This window comes from Lactuca virosa, chromosome 8 (assembly GCF_052849685.1).
Source record: "Lactuca virosa cultivar CGN04683 chromosome 8, Lactuca_virosa_CGN04683_v6, whole genome shotgun sequence".
In the NCBI taxonomy this organism is placed as follows: Eukaryota; Viridiplantae; Streptophyta; class Magnoliopsida; order Asterales; family Asteraceae; genus Lactuca; species Lactuca virosa.
In genome coordinates, this window is record NC_136433.1 from 272,391,170 (window position 1) to 272,404,005 (window position 12,836).

A 12,836-nucleotide genomic window follows, 5' to 3' on the forward strand; every position below is an offset into this window, starting at 1 on the left:
TGTGAATTCTTCAGGGTGACTGGGGTCTCATATATTCAGGCCATGCCGATTGTTTAGAGGATCCGATACTGGATTGACCAAGTAAATCAGTCAAAAGGCCTTGATATAGGTAAACCTGAACTGGCCTGCATGTATGATCTCACAACCTTCAGGAATTCTCGCTTTCTCCTCAAAGTCAAAAGCCAAAGATCTCCTCTAGTCCTGAAAACCAAACATAATGACGGAGCTTGGAAAGAAAAATACCTTTTTGTGAGACGTGATTCTATTCCTAGCGGGGATCTCCTGCCGGATGCATGGGTCAAGAAGGGTAGGATTCTTTTATATTAATATAAGGATCTTGGAATTCACATCTTCTTATTTTGTTTGCTTTTTTGCTTCTTTCAAATTCTAAGAGCCCGTCCCTATTGTTGAGGAATCTGAAGAGAAGATCGAGAAGTTCTTGGCCCTGTCTAAAGTTGAGAGATCCTTTCGATTTGATCAAGCCACTCTGCAAGAAAGCTCTTCTTCCACTGACCTCATGTCGACAGGTAAGGACCCTTGATTCCTTTCACTTTTGATGAAGGTTTTTAATAGTCTCCTGTTATATATTTATATAGGATCCAAAGTCACTCGCACCTTTGCTCGCTTCACACTCGCTGATCTTGGCACGGCTATGTCGAAGGATCAGCTGATGGTGAAAAAAGAGAAGAGCTTATCTTCTCTTCTTCCTAAAAGATCGACCACTGACTTGACAGTGAAGACCCCAGGATCCCGGAAAAGAAAAAATGTTTAGTCTTCATGTCTATCTTTGGAGAGCCGTGGGGCAGAGGAAGCGCTCCAGAAATTGGTCTCTTTCTCCCATGATGTAAGTGTTGGTTTTATTCTCATTCTATCTTTTATTCTACCTTTTGCTTACCCACTATGTCTTTGCTTTAGGTCTCTGATCATGTTTCCGCTGATCTAACGATCCGAGCGGAGAGGGCTGAACAAGCCCTTCAGGGACAGGAGAGGATGTGGAAAGCGACCAATGAGGATCTGTTGAGGAGAGTGGATCTGCTTGGCAATGAGAAGGCTGAAAAGGAGGAGGAGCATTTGCTCGAGATGGAGGAAGTGATCTCTGACGCGAAGGTCAGTGCTGCGGTGGCTGTTTGGGAGGCCAAGATCCGTCTTGCGGAGGATCTGGAGAATGCAGGTTCCTGGGATGTGGACGTTTTTCGCGAGGCACTGGCCAAACTGATTGGAAAGCCTGCAACCGCTAATCAGGATTGTGACAACCATCAATTTTTGGCCAAGTCAAAGTCAACTAAAGTCAACAAGTCAAACCGGTCAACTCAACTAACCCTTGTACATTAGGGTTCCATTATATTTCTTATTGAACAACTCGCAATCTTAATACAAAGTATCACTTAGAGTTTTCACGTGTTCGGAAATTCTAAACCCTAATCAGGGCAAGTGATGAAACTACTCGATAAAACATTATTCCTTAACCCTCGGGGGCATATAACAATCATAACAAGACTTAACGAGATGTACAAACCTTGCGTTACAAAGCCAAACACTCAAAAAGGTCACAAAAGTAATCTCTCCCAAATCTCTCCACGTATGTGAAATCTCTCCCAAATCTCTCTCTGTGGGAGAAATCTCTCCAAGTATGAGAAATCTCTCCAAGTGTGTGAAATCTCTCCCAAATGTCTCTCAAAAGTTCCTTTAACTTTTTATAGTCTTTCGGGCCATCTTGACCCTTAACCGGGTCAAAAACCGCTTAAAACGGGGTAAAAACGAGTAAAATAGGCTTAAGGACCCGAAACCCATCCTTTTGGGCCGAAGCCTCTTAGAGCCAAAAGTCCCCTATAGGGATCGAACCCTGCTGACCCGAAGCCCCTGCGAACCAAGGAACCGAACCCGAACCTTCTCTCTCGGACCGAACCTCGCCTGCCAGACGAACCCTTCGCTCCATTTCGCTTCTGATCCCTTCGGTCTATTTCGCTTCCTAGTCCACCTTCGCCTTCGGTTCCAGCCTCTAAGGACCGAACCTGGTCACTTTCGGTCCCTCATGCGAGAGGCCTCGCAGAAAAGCCTTTTCTTCCCGGTTTTCGACTAGTTTTGCATTTTAGGCCCATTTTTAATTATTTTAACGCGGGATTTTCACCCAAAACTTTATTTTAACATATAAGGCCCCATATTTATTAATTAATCACATTTTTGGGGATAAATCTTATCCAAGAAGAGTGGGTGAAGTACAAGAGGTGGAGTGTTGACTTTTCTTTAGTTTATGACACAAGCAACCACCCATACCCACTCCATGACCAGCCACACTCCTTCCACCATACCTAAGTCATGTCAATGTACTTTTCCATCATTTTCCAGCCTTCCCCACGTCCTAAGTGCTGGAAAACACACCCTCTCTCCTCACTTCACTCATTTTCTCTCATTTCCACCAAAAGATCAAACATTTTTCTCTCAACTCTTCTCTCTCAATTTCGAGACTTCCAAGGCTGATCATCAAGCTTTCTTCCACTCTTGGTAAGTAAATCTCTTCCCACACTTGATTTCCTTACACTTCTCCACTCAAATCATGAGTTCCTTACACAAATATCGTCATATTTGTTGTTAGATCTTCGAATCACCAAGCATCTTCTAAGTGTTCTTGAGTTGAACACTTCTCTTCTTCATCATCAATCTTCTGAAATCACTCAAGGTAAGTTCATACCCCTATCTTTTCATGTTTTTCTTATGTTTTAAGGGGGGGGGGGGAATACAAGTTAAAACACCAAGAACACAACTAAACTCATTTAACATCCTTCATCAAAAAAGTTCAACTCCATTCACGGACTGTTTTGGTAAACTTAAACATTTTAGTTTTCAAAACTGTATTAGGTGCAAATATTTCAATTTCATGCCTTTAAAATGACTACTTGCACATCACCATACGATTTGTCTATGATTTATGGTGATTTTTACAAAACTGTCTATCATTTCAGAAACAAATCCGGACCAGTCTGTGAATATGAACATTTTCACACAAGTTAAAGACTTCTAAAAATCATAATAAAAATTATGAATAAACTAGACACATTTTATGAACTCTCAGAATTTACGGATTTAGTTTTTGACTTCGTATGATTTTTCTATGATTTTTCTAAAACAGTGCAGAAAGCTTAAAAGCTAGTTAACAGCTTATAACTTTCATAACACTTTGTATTATGTTGAGCAAAGTGTATAACGATACGTTCTAAATATTGAATGTAATTTCTTGTTAGTTTATCATCATAAACTGAAATGTAGTCATTCATGATAAGATTTTTCATTCATTTCAAACACATATAATAAGCTATAATAAGCGTAGTTTATGGATTCATAGCACTAATGTATTTTCATAAAAGAGTTCTTTTTTTTCAGTACAAACGTTTTGGATAAAATATAATAGGTATAGTTTACGTATCATTTACATTTCAAACTCATTTACCAAAGGTTTTCAGTTAAGTTCACGTAAATCTATTGATAAATAAACTTGTGAGTCATTCGCTTCGAGTTACCTTCATGGTAATAAATCAAAAAGTCTTGTAAATTATAACCAGAGTCTCTTGTAGGGAGAGCGTGATAGTTGTGTATAGATCTATATTGGGTTTGACAACCCACACCTGAGCTGCATGCAACAGCTAGACCGGCAGCTCTGTGGTGACAAGTGTCATTTAACGTACGATGCCTGAAGAACGTCGTGTTACGAGGCCATTCGAACTAGTCTTAGCATGGTTATAATAGCTCACATGTGGTATTAATAAATTATAAGATTTACGGGTTCTGTTTAAATTAGCGAGTTATATCGATTTAACTCACATGAAATATCTTTAAGTATGGAAATATACTTGTTTTCGGTCCTGGGATTTAGGACCACCTAACTTTAAAAAGGGGTTTTATACCGATCTAAAATCACTTTTATATCTTTAAGTATGGAAATATACTTGTTTTCGGTCCTGCGATTTAGGACCACCTAACTTTAAAAAGGGGTTTTATACCGATCTAAAATCACTTTTATATCTTTAAGTATGGAAAATACTTGTTTACTTTCGGTCCTGGGGTTTAGGACTACGTAACTTTTATAAGGAAAATATAGGATTTTCTTTGGATCATATTTTCTATTAAAACTATTTCATCTAGAATTGTTAGACTTCAGCTATAATTGCTAGGTGTATATGCTAGAGTTATATAAGAATCTAGTCACAATCGACTTAGAATTGGTGGGCCCGCCTTATCTCTTGTTCCTTGTTTGGTTGTGGACCTAGGGCAGACCCATTATATTCAACGGTTTATTTAACTTAAATTTTATATAACTTATATACGCTGGGCGATTATAGAAGGAATTTATGGGTCTTTCTAGGGTTCATTATCGCAAAACATAGGAGCATTCATTCCACACTTAACTAAGAAAATATTGGATTTTCTGAAAACCATACTTTATCGCTTTTACAAGGAAAACGGTTTCTTTCTCAAACAAAACTCATATGAACTCACCAACTTAATTGTTGACACTTTTTCAAAACTACTTGTATTCTCAGGAAATCAGTGAAACAGGAAAACCAATAACATTTTGAGGATGGGACGAAAAATCGTCAAACGTTTCATTTTGTCATCATAATGTAATTGATTTTGAAACATGTAAACTTATTCCATGGTGTAACCTTTTCAATTATATTTATGATGGTTGTATTTACTTTGAGCACTATTATATTCGTTGTTGTGATACTATACATGAAGTCCTCCTCCCCCGGACGTTTCCGCCATCCTTGATTTGGGGGTGTGACAAGGATCTTGTATTGCGGCTGACCGAAGGAGGGGAGAAGAAGGATGCGGCCGATGATGACCAGGCCAAGGTCTAGGCTTGCAAGAAGTTAATTTAGGTAGTTTTTGTTTTCACCAGTAATGTAAAGCAATTAACCTTTTGGTTAGGTTGGTGCACAACCCCTTATGAATGCAATGGTTGTGTTTTCTTTTTATATCTCTCTCTTGATTTTTCTGCATGTTTGTTACGATACTAGGATCCTTAAATAATTAGGATCCCGAAAAACTTGGTTCCTGCAAACAATCCTGAGACAAAATTCTTTTAGTGAATCATTTTTAGTATACTTGAATTCTCATAACCAAATTATTTTTGCTTAGGATCCTAGAAAATTCAGGATCCTTAAACTTTACTTAGAGTTTTTTTTGAGAATAATGATAGATGGAACCTGATTGTCTTCATGTTTTTCCTTAAGGTTCATAAGCTTTTCAATCTTAGAATTTCCGAGGATAAATCTCAACTTAGGAAAGAACTTAGGATCGTTGTTGACTTCTGATGATAAAGTTCTTACTGATGAGGATCCATATCGATGGGGATCCTTAAGGATGAGGATCCTTAGTGACGAGGATCCTTGATGATGAGGATCCTTAATCAATAGATCATACGGGGGAATTCCCTTCTAAGGATAACCTGTTTAGGTTATAAACCTTAACAAAATTCTTGGGTAACATCATAAGTTCAATTGATAACATGTAATGTTATGTACTGGGGAGGATCCCAACTTGTGAAATATTTCATGGGAAAGATCCCTACTTATGATAACATGAAAATGTTATGATTCGTGTGTATTTTCTGGGGAAAATCCCAACGCACTACAAGAAAACTTAAAATAGCTACGAAAAAATTTGGTAGCTAAAACATGATATTCCGTAGCTAAACATGAATAGCAACGAAATTTGCTACAAAACCATTACGTAGCAAAAATCTTCGTTACTAAAGGGTTGTTACGGAATCCGTAACATCTTTGCAACGGAAGTTGCAACGACTTTTGTTGTAGAAAAGAAGCTATGGACTACGCTCGTAACAACATCATAGCAAATTAACTAGAAAATTTTGTCGTTGCAAGTCCGTAGCAAATTAACTATGACCTGGTCCATAGTAAATACGTAGCAAATTAACTGCAATGTACTTCCATAGCAAATATACGTAGCAAATTAACAACAACGTACTTCCATAGCAAATATACGTAGCAAATTAACTACAATCTAGATTTCGTAGCAAATTCCGCAACAATTTAACTACATAATAATAATTCCATAAAAATATTTGTAGCAAGTTAACCACAAACTAGCTTAGACCAGACTTTTGAAAACCGAATCAGATTCGCCGATTCAACCAATTATCCGGCTACCAGTTTTACATGGCCATAAATAGTTAATGTACAAACTATTAGAATTCATCATGTTAAATTAAAAGCAAATTGAACTGAACCAGTTAAACTAGTTAAAAACTACTTCACTAGAAAAAATACTATATGTGATAGAAACCCGACTAAACTGGATCTAAAAGACCTCAATGATTTTTAACGTGAATACATAGAAGTGGATGAAGTTCTTAATAGTAGATCCCTTACTCCTTTGTTTCATGAGGGAGGTGATGTGGGACTCTCACAATCCCACCAAAATCCAAATGCTACACGTAGTATTCCTCCCTTCTTTGGTTCTTTTTTCTAATTATACTAAGTATTTTTATTTAATTAGTTACTTACACAAATATTTTACAAACTTTTTTCGTTGCTTTTTTCGTTGTCTTCATCTAGATTATGAAGTAAAAATAATAATAATACATCTTCGGGTTTTTATTTAAGTCTTGTATTTTTGTTGGCATTTAATTTTAGATTTTGTTTTTTTTTTCTAAATTTTGAATTCTATATTTAATTATTATTCAATAACGACGATATTGATGTCATCTGATTTTCTTGTGCGGTTGTTAAAACACTGAGTTCAATTTTGTTCGAAGCATAATTATAACAAAATCAACATTACAAAAATAGAATTTACGTAAATTCTTAATAAAAATAGTATATCATCTATTGTGATACTATTTAGTTCAAACACCGATCAAATTAATCTAATAGTAAAATTCAACTAAAAATCATAAACTAACAATTAATAAAAATATATCATTGATTATTTTGCTCATGTCTCAAGTTCATCAATTGTTGCTACATGATATCCTCTAGTTTTGGATCTTAGTATCGTGATGATGTGTTATGTAACTTGCATCCAGTGAAGTGCATGTTTGAGAAGCGGTTTATGACGTATGAATGAATAAGGGAGATAGAATCGGCAGTCAAGGGTTCGTATTTTCCCTATACTCGACTACTACGCTGGTGCTCAAGGATGTGATCCGCCTTGAGAGGAACCAAAATTTAGGGGCTTTGTGATATTTATTGCAGAGGATAACGGTGGTGGTGGCCGACACGGACATTAGCAGTGGTGGTCGTTGTAGAGATTAGTGGTGATGTTGGTGTTAATCCTGAAATGACAATGAAAGAAATAAGACTTAGATTTGTTAATTTTTCTATAATATAACTACATGTCGTCTATTAAGTTTTAACAGTTTTTATTTGTTTATTTATTTTTATATATTATATAAATTTAAAACAATTCATATTTGTATAACAATTTTTTATTTATTTCAACCTAATTTCAAGTGAATTTTGGGTACATGTTTGTTTCATTTGAATAATATGTATTTGTATAATTATTATTGGGCTTTTGGTTGTTCATTAAAAATCATGTTTGCAACGTTCATCCTTAATGAAGTATTATGTATCGATGTTTCTTCATGTGTTGGTTGTGGGTTTTAATAATTGTCTTATTCGGGTTTTGACTATTCCGGGTATACGTCTACACATAGTTCGGGTAAACCGGGTGAAATAACGGGTACAACTAATTGGGCCAGAACCGAGTTTATGAAAAGAAAGATCCAGAATTTATAGATTTTTGCTTGAGGTATGTTGAGTCGACCTAGTGGCCATCAGATATGCTCGAAAAAAACGAGCTCAAAGAAATCTTGCTTTTCAATATGAGATCGAAGAAGATGGTTTTTGTTTCTAAGGCTTGGGGGTGTGTGAACGGTTTGCCCTATGGTTTGTCACAGTGGAAGTGAGGAACATCATCCCCACCATGTGGTCTTCAATGCAGTTTGGCCACATACGAGTAGATTCTGCCACATGTTCTCTCTCTTCCTTTCTCATCTTCCAAAGTTTAAACGGTCAAATTCCTTTAAATTCATTTTTTTCTTTTTTATCTACAAATAGTAGTCGGTTTAGAATACAATATTTGGGTTAGTCGGCTTCATGTCATCCAACCACTCGTGGGTCATCCGCCCGTCCATGATCCTTTAATGGGTCTAACATTTGGTTAGGATACTTCCAAACACTTAAAAAATTTATCGGCCAATTTTGTAGAATAATAATTGTGGGTTTTTATCCAATAGAAAATACCTGCAGTTTAATTCTATAGAAAATAATGTAGCAAGTTAGCTACAAACTTTGATTTCCTAGCAAAGATGGTCGAAAAATAGCTACATATTTTAATTCTATAGCAAAATAGCAACAAACTTTGATCTGTAGAAAATGTTCATAGCAAAATAACTACGGATTTTGATTATGTAGCAAATTTGTAGAAAGATAACTTCATACTTCAATTCAGTAACCATTTTTTTTAGCAAAATAGTTTTGGATTATGACTCCGTAGCAACTTTTGTAGCAAAATCGCTATAGACTTTTAATCGTAGTAAATTCTATAGTGAAATAGCTACGAATTATGATTTTGTAGCAAATTCTGTTACAATCTACCTACGAATTTTCATTGTGTAGTTATCCAACTATTAGCAATGGAATGCAATTTTGTAGCAAATTCGGTAGTAAAATTGCTACGCCTACCCATTCGGTAGCATATTCCATAGTAAAATAGCCATGAATTTTACTTCCGTAACAAATATCCGTAGTTATTCACGCTTTTTCTAGTAGTGACGTGTGATAACATGACGATGTTATAAACCTTATTTAATTTGTGGGGTAAGATCCCAATTTCAGATAACATGAAAATGTTATAAACCTTAAGGATCTTAACTTATGTTCAAAGATAAGAGGGTTGCCAAGCCACTGCATCGTGAAATGATCCCCTTATTCGTATCCCATAGTTAGATATTGTGCATTCAAGAGAGATGTATAAACCTTAGTTCATGTGAAAAAGGTAATTAGCTCTTTAAACCTTATAGGGGATTAAGTACCCTTAAGCGTAGGATAAATGATCAGTCTCTAGCTTGTGTATATGATAGTTTAAAGATCAAACTGTAACACCCCGACTCTCAGGTATAAATTTTACAGCTTTATTTCCATTTTAAAGTGGCTACTCGACGAGTCGGATGCCCTGACTCGATGAGTAGGAATGAAATCAGTCGTGTATTTTAAGTGACCAACTCGATGAGTCGGAGGATACGACTCGACGAGTTGGAGCTGGTGGATGAAACCCTAATTTCCAGGGTATTGCACCCTATTTAAAGGGTCATTATCCTCCCTTGGCTTCCCCTCACCGTCCCCTTGAGCTCTAAAACCCTAATTCGTGTGTGTCCTCCATTTTGTGTGATTTTCAAGCTTGGAAGGAGACTTGGAAGAAGAAGGCTTGAAGTATAAGAGGATTGAAGTGTAAAGGAGATAGTAGACCTGACTCTTCTACTTATTGGCATCATTTTGAAGGTAACAAGTCGTTACCTTGACTTTACTTATTCTAGATCTCTTTATGCTTGACATTAGGGCCATTTTAGCTTGTTTGGTGTTCATTTCGGGTATTGAACATGATCTGAAGTTGCAAATTCAAATCTAGACTCATCTTGGTTCTTATGGTCATAAAGTTTCAGCCTTTAGCAAGATAATGCCTTATATCCTCACTTAGAACCTCTTCTCTAGCTTGATTTTGGCCATTAACACCTTGCATGTACATAAAGTTTGCAACTGTACGTAGGAAGTATTCTCTTGGAACTCATATCTGAAATATGGAGCTTTGGGGTGGCTTATAAGCATCTAAATGGAGAAAGGACTGAAGAGACTCGACAAGTTGCATGGTCAACTCGACGAGTCCGATGAAGATTAGCCTTGAAGGTTTCTGCATGAACTCGGCGAGTCAGTAGGATGACTCGACAAGCCAATTAGGGTTTTCCCGACTTCTGGACACACATAGACTCGACGAGTTGGTCGTAAACTCGGCGAGTCAGTGAGGGTCTTATAACCTTCTGAACCCTTAGGGAACTTGACGAGTTACTACCTGCACTCGACAAGTTGGGTCAACATGGACTGTTGACTTTGACCGTTGACTTCGACTTGGACCAAGGGTTGATCAGTTTGATCTCTGGGGGTATTTTGGTAATTTGGGAATTTGTGGAATGGGCCATTGGTGATTATAGGTGTTGGTGTTTGGAACTATATTTGGAGGAGTTGACAGTACTATTCTGAGCTACATGTGAGGTGAGTTCTCCTCACTACATCAACAGGGTCTAAGGCACCAATGCCGACCCTTATCGGATTCATATCCGGGTTTATTGCACAATATGCTTATTGATTTACATCCTGGTAGTTAGGATGATGCTATGTTAGTGACCTGGTTAGGTCGGTATCCTTGTATATAGGATGATGTTATGCTAGTGACCTGGTTAGGTCGGTATCCTGGTATATAGTATGATGTTATGTTAGTGACCGTTTAGGTCTGTATCCTGGTTATAGGATGTTGCTTTGATTGATGATTTGTTAGATCAGTTGACTGTTATATATGCTAGCGTATGATATTATGTGCACATGTTTGTTGATTGGGGGTTGGGTTGAGGCGGTCCTGCTTTATGCTGAAGGCCAACATACCCAGGGCGGTCCGAATAGACTATAGGCCCAGGAGGGCATGTCAGTCAGACCAAAGGCCCGGCGAGCGGTCCGGATAGGCTGTAGGTCCTACGAGGCGGTCCAGACGTGCCGAAGGCTCGGAGAGTGGTCAAGATAAGCTGAAGGCCTGTGAGGCAGACCAGTCAGGCTGATGGCTCATTATGCATGCTATTTGCTTATATGTTATTGATATGTTCTATAGTGTTGGTACTTTGGGGGTAACTCACTAAGCCTTCGAGCTTACAATTATTGATTATTGTTTTAGGTACTTCTGATGATCGCGGGAAGGCGAAGGCGTAATCGTACAGCTCCTCGTATTTTATGATTTTATGATTTGATTCTGGGATACTCTGACATTATACTATTTTGAAAACAAGTTTTGTAATAACCATGCGTTTTAAAATGTTTTAAAAAAGTTTAAATTTTGCATGATTTTTATGGATGTTACAAGTTGGTATCAAAGCCTTGGTTTGAGTGAATTGGAGGAAACACTCGCGTGTCTCCAGTCTCAAACTAAGGACAAGATTTTAAAACGATTTTCTTAAAATGTTTTCAAAATAATAAAGGAGGATGCAAGTGTACGATCAGCCGGAGCTCGCGGGTAGACCCCAAAATACCTTATGGATTATTTGATTATGTGATATATTAGAACATCATGCTAGTACTAGGCTAGGGATATTCAGGAATTGCATGATAGAATTTCCTGATTGTATGATGCTTGATAGCCTAGGGTTTTCCTTATATGAAATTGACATCATTACTGTAGTTGCTTAGTGTATGCATTACGACTGTACATAATTAAGATCTTATAGCCTGAGAATGTTTGGTTTGGCCTTATTTCATATTCTTGTTTGATGAAGGGTTTAGGGTAAGATTGGGTATTCGAAAGTCTACAGGGTCCAACGTTATGTATGGCTAGCATACACGAGTGTTGCAGGGTTGGTGGAAGTTTCATGGATGAGTTGTTGGGATGAGTCCGTCGGTTATGAGATAGTTAGCTTCCCTCTAGGAGAGAGGATTGAGCGATCACCATGCATATGTATATTGTTAAGGTGTTGTGATGATACTTGAGACAAATATGGGTAGGTGTGGAAGGTAGTATGGGCTCGTACTACTGAAAGCACAGGACCCATACGCGTAGCAAGGAAGTCACAACCCCTAGGTTTTGTTGGGAGTTGGTTCCCGGATTTTTATGTGGAATATATGATATCTTTTTGGTATGTTTATAGCATGGTGGTAACACGAAGATTCATGACTAGATCCAGGTCAGGATCAGGAGAGGGCGGACAGGAGGCGCCGACAGTGCCCGAGACTATCAGCCAGATGAGGCCAGACGAGATGGACGACAGGATCCGGGAGATCCTGCATGATGAGGTTGCTGCTATGTTCCGGGCTCAGTTTCCAGAGATGTTTAGGTCTATCAAGACCGCTATGGTGGAGTATTTCGATGATCGTTATGTAGCCCTCACTGAGGCGGCTGCCGCAGCAGCCACAACAGCTGTATCGGCGGCAGGGTTTGGAGTCGGTCGGGCTTTTCGGTATCGGGACTTCGACAACATGAAGCCCCCTACTTTTGATGGGACTCAGGACCCCATCAAAGCCATGAGGTGGATGTCTGATGTGGAAGGGTGATTCTTCACGTGCTCATGTCCTACTAACCAGAAGGTCAGATGTGCCCTGAACCTGCTAAGGTCCGGGGCAAAGGACTGGTAGAGACTCATAACTGGGTCTTATTCGGATGACCAGAGAGTTGATGTTACTTGGGAGCAGTTCAAGGATATGTTCCACGCTTGGTACATTCCACGGGTCGAGTAGGAATGGTTAGCTCAGGAGTTTTTGGATCTGAGGCAAGATGGCGAGACGGTGACTGAGATAACCCGCATGTTCACAGATAGGGCAATGTTCTGCCCGGAGCTTGCTTCGGAGTAAGCTCAGATGACACGTTATCTGAGCATGCTCAAGATTGATATTCGACAGTTTGTTGCTACCTATAAATGTGATACTTTGCTGGAGTTATAGGAGGCCGCTAGGCGGCGTGAGTTGGAGATTGAGCTGCAGTTGAAGGAGCAGCGGCAGGCCCCGACACAGTCACAGCCTGCGCCAAAGCGGTCTAAGACCGCTGATTCCAGGTCAGGGGGACAA